The sequence below is a fragment of the Myotis myotis genome, unplaced genomic scaffold, assembly GCF_014108235.1.
Source record: "Myotis myotis isolate mMyoMyo1 unplaced genomic scaffold, mMyoMyo1.p scaffold_m19_p_7, whole genome shotgun sequence".
NCBI lineage: Eukaryota > Metazoa > Chordata > Mammalia > Chiroptera > Vespertilionidae > Myotis > Myotis myotis.
The window spans coordinates 37,336,681-37,341,789 of record NW_023416379.1 but is presented as its reverse complement, the minus strand read 5'-3'; the positions used below and the strand labels follow the sequence as shown (position 1 = coordinate 37,341,789).

At 42.7% G+C, this 5,109-nt stretch overlaps 1 pseudogene; it reads left to right on the top strand.

Moving 5' to 3' along the window:
- Window positions 1-209: 209 nt before the first annotated feature.
- On the top strand, window positions 210-354 carry LOC118660892 (annotated as a pseudogene).
- Window positions 355-5,109: the final 4,755 nt, after the last annotated feature.

Below are 5,109 nucleotides of genomic sequence, written 5' to 3'. Positions count from 1 at the left end.
ACGTTGCACAATCTACCCATGTAAAATATATATGCATGAAGATAAATTCTAGAAATAGTCATTCAATCAATATTTACTGAGCACCTACTCTATGCCAGATCATACTGATGAAAAGATTAATTAGAACTGGCCCATCCCCTTAGTAGGTTTACAATCTGGGGATGGGTGGGGAGAAGCAATTCTAGTTAGCTGATAAGAATATAAGTAAGAACCCCTGGCAATGGGCAAGGAGACACCTGATTGGTGGTGTTGCTCTTATATCAGTCAGGGGCAAAGCAGATGTACAGTCCTTAGTTCATCCTAGCTTGATGCCTGTGTCGGTGGCCAGAGCTGTTTCATGCCTGAGGCACATAAAAAGAAAAGAATATGAGCGAGTTTGTTTGTTTTCAAAATTCTCTTTAACATATTTACCATACATTTACGAGGAGGCTTACAAAACAGAAAAAGGTCATCTATAAACTGCTGCTCATGGTAATATTAAAGTTATAAAATTCAACCTTCACCATTTTGGATATAACTCTCCAAAGCCTCTTTGTTTTTGAAATCTACATAGCTTTGCAAGCATTGACTCGATGCTTGCTTTGCTTTCCCATGGGATTGTCAATAACTTGTACACAATGTACCTTCTGGTGTCCTGTGTGCCCTTGGACAACTTGCTTCACCTCGCTAAACTTCAGTGGCCCCATCTGCAACGGAAATAACTCTAAACTCCATGTAATTGTTTCAGAGAACAAAATGAGACAATGAGTATAAACTCGCTGCGTGAGAGTCAAAGCACTTTGAAAATTCAGGGCATGACAGATTAGAAGATTGCCTCTGTGTTAGTTTTCCAATATGCCTATAGAACCAGTCCTACCATTCTCTTATTCAATAAATCTGTAATCTGGGTTGTAAGTTTATACTTTTACCCATGAAGCTCATTAAAGTTATTGTTGTTCTTTATGGAAAAGGACATATGTCTTAAGATGCTATTATTTTTCCTGATTTGTTTATCACGCACACACACACACAAATAGCTCACCAACAATTCAGTTAAATGAAACATGTCAACGGCCCTGCAGTGTTCTGCATCTTACAGACATGTAATGGTCATAATGGTGTTCTGCTGCTTTTCTAAACTTGGTGGAAACATCAGGTGATACTGATCTTTCAGAATCACAGCCCTTTGGAATGAAGACAGCTGACCTGGCATGAAGCAGGAACATCCCTGATGTGTTTGGATTGCTGAGGAAGTGCGTGCCTTGGACATTGTGACACACCATCAATGCCTGAGGGTGAGAAGAGACCCTGGGGACAGGCAATGGCAGGAACAAAAGGGGATATTTTGAATATAATTTATCTGTCTCAGCAGGTGTCCCAAAAAGATTACACTCCATCCAGCACCCTGGATCTGGACAAACAATGTAGAGAATTCAATGGCCCTTTGTTATTCTTGCCTCTTTCAGCAACAATCTTTCTTAATAACAGCTTTATACATCTCACTACCACCTGCCCTCTTCATGAGCTGACAGCTCAAGTATCTGTGTATCACCAAATAGACTTATACTTCCTAGTAGGAAATGGAACGGCTTGTCGCTAAGAACCAAGTTGAGGGAGTGTGTGTGTGTGTGTGTGTGTGTGTGTGTGTGTCTGCAGCTCCTCAGAGAGAGACCAGAATTGCTAGTATGGGTCTTTCTGGCCTAGTTTTCCAAGGTCTAGACAGCTTGGCTGACTGCAGCTCTGATTTTGTAAAACAGAATTGATTTGCAAAGGGCCAGGAGAGGGCACACCTGGGAAGTAGCCTTGAACTCACAACAAGAAAGGGGGCAGAAACTGAGGTCTACAGCAAAATAGAAGGTTGAGGGCAACCAGAATTTAGAGCTCCTGATGGGGCCACTGAGTTAATCAAGGCCAAGAGGGAACCAAGTGTCAGCCAAGAGTCCTCCACATACAGGTGGTTCTGTGTGAGTGTGAAAAATAAAAGGTCTGCCAAGGGGGTCTAGTTGGCGCCTTAAATCTGAAATTACAGTGTGACTTGAAACTGGACTGTTGTTAAAATTCCTTTGATGCAACTAGTTCAAACTCCAATCCACTATTTCACTGTATGTTAAACTGATAAGGAGATTGTATGTTTGCTTAGACCAGTGTCCTCAACCCTGGCTTTTCATTAGAGCCTTTAGAAAATTCGATGCCTGGTCCTCACTCCAGACCAAATGAATCAGCACCTCTGAGTGAGTGATCCAGGAGGAGCTAGTTTTTAAAATTTTTCTAGGTAATTCTAAAGGGTGGCCAGGGTTGGGAACCACTGGCTTAGGCTGAGATGGGCAAGAGATACACACAGGAAACAGAGAAAGAGTTGTAATTGAGAGGTTGTGATTCTGCAGCATAACCTCAGACAAGGAAAGTTTCTTTTGTGTTCATGCTTGGATAGTGCTGGAATATAAAAGTACCAGATGATATGTTAGTATGTTGCAGAGTTGGCAATAGTGAGTTTAACCTGTGATTACAAGCCAGAAACCAAACTTGTACACCTCAAAACATAACCGGGACCAGACAAGCTGATGGATGAATAATATATTTACTTGTGTATTTCAGTCAATTATATATTTGCTTGTATGTTTCAGTCAATTATCAAGTATTCCCAGTATAGAAATGCACTCAGGGTAGCTCAAGATTATAAAGGTTTGTGGTCAAGACACAAATAGCAATTTCAAGGCATCCAGGGATCTGAACTTCCAGAACCAGGAACCACACACTCAGATACTGAGGTCATTCCCTCCACCTCTCAGTCATTTGGTCTCCTTCATTTCAGGTCCTCTCTCCACACCTGCTTCTTTCCTTCATCACCATGGGCTTCTTCTGATTACTTATTTCACACCAAGCTCGACATGAGTGCTCCAGCCCTAATTTATCATAATCTTGCAGGTCCAGAACTCAACACTGACTGACCATTGTCACAATGTCTCTTAATTCAAATTTTCAAGAAGGGGAATTCGATCACCAGCAAAGGATGACTGATCTTGTCTAGCCTTGGCTTAGGGGTTAATCTCCTCCCAAGTTCTAGGCTTGAGGTAGAAAATGTCATATGATTCACAGGCTGAACCACAGTAGAACAGGAGACCACTGGAAGGGTAGGTACTTGTGAGGAGCTGTGGGCAGAGCAGGCAATGCAGTTCATCTAGTATTCATCCATAACCCATGAACCACACACCTTTCTTCTTTCCCATCGTCTGCCTCCTGAAATGGGTGGGCATGGGCGGGGGGGGGGGTGTTTAAGCATCCAGTCTAGCATTTGAGAGAGGTCATGAGGTAAAGACAGTCTAAAAACCCTTGGAAACATGATTCTGCATGGGTTGTCCTCCTCCTGAAACCTCTGAAAAGTCCATTCTCGCCAATGGTGAAAGCATAAGGATGTCCCAAACACAGGATCTCTGTTTGTTTCGTTTAATCCCACACTTTCTGCCACATTGTGGCATATAGAAATGTAACACACTTAGACATTAGGGAGGATTCTCCTCCCCGTGGGCCGTTATTTGATAGTTTGGAAAATTTGAGATTAACATGTTATTATAGTAGTTTGACAGTTCACTTGAGAGCTCTGAAAATAATATTCTTAGCTTTTAAATGATAACCTTTTGCTGAAATTCAAGTGACTCTTTTAACTTAGAATTTCAGCTAATTTGGAGGCTCATAAAAATAGCGGTGTGAGAATTTTATAAACTGTCCAAATGGAGATATTGTGTGTAAACTTAATTGATGGCCCAACACTGGCTATTGCAGCGAAGAATTGAATAGTTCTACAGTTTTCTTCATTTCTTCCAGTAAGTCCAGCTGTATTGAGGCGGGGTGGAGGAGGGCAGGAATAGTCTGGACTTGGGGGCCATACTTATAGAGAACAGGCCAGGGTAAAATCCACCCCCCCATGTGAGTCTGTAGACAGTCTGAGTATATGGTTTTGTGTGGTTCTTTTTTATTCATTTTTGGACCTCTGGAGCTAGAGGCAAATGAAGCCAGGGGGGAAGGGGTGGGGAGGAGATTCAGGGAGAAGTGGGGAAAAGACCAATAACAAATATTATCTATTTTCACTTTGCCTAGAGCATGTCACCCTGAAAATCATGGCTGTGGCCTCAGTATAAGGCCACCATGCCAATGTGCAATCATTTATTTTAGAGCCTTAGATGGAACTAACTATTTTAGCTTTTGCCCAAGTACAGCTATCAGAGATTCTGGATGAGTCAAAAAGAAGAAGTCTAATATTTGTATTTTACTAACAAAATACCTTTAAACTAAAAAAAGATAATTTATCTGGGCTGAAAATAAAACTCCTGCCTACTGAAGTCTGGTGCGGCTGAGTTATCACGATTTTTGTCCTGCAATTTGTTTTATAGAGTACTGATTAATAGGGCAAAGTCTTTTGCCAGGAAAGTAAATCACATTTTTCTGTTTTCTTATATTCTAACAAGACATAAACCTGGTCTTTAATTAAAGAGCACTATCAGCTTCCGAAATTGGGAAACACTGGGCTGAGAAGATCATGGTGAAACCTACTGTGTGGAGCTCAAGAGATAGTGGGAGAGAGAGAAAGGAATGGAAGGGGAAAGAGAGGAACCGACCAGATAACCTTTAAAAGAAGAGACTGTTTTCCTCACATGTCCCATCTTCTCTCGGTTCCCCACAGCTCTGAATATGTCCTCTGACTCTACTCGACACACTGTTCTGCAGATATCCTTTAAAAAAGAAAGCTGACCGCTTGGCACACACACCACCCAATTCATTCCTTTCCCCAAAGAAGTATTTTTTTCAAGGTAGCAACTCTGCCTTCAGACCTTCCTGCCCCAATGTCCCCCTTCTCCAGGGCTTCTTATTCGCCTGGCCCCCTTGGTGACCTTTGCTGCCCGGCCAATGCAACTCCTGTGTCACCCCTTCCCTCCCACCTCACCCTCTCTCCCAGCCTCAAAGTCTTCTTCACCCCTTTCTATTTCTCCTTCTTTCCCGCCCCCAATCTCATTCCTGGAGGTTCTGGACTAGAGGCAGCCAGCCGCTCCTGCATTCCCTCCCTCCTTGAAACCTCTGAGTCGTCCTCGTTTGGGGAGACCAGGAAGGGGTGGTGATGGGCGGTGAGGAAAGCGA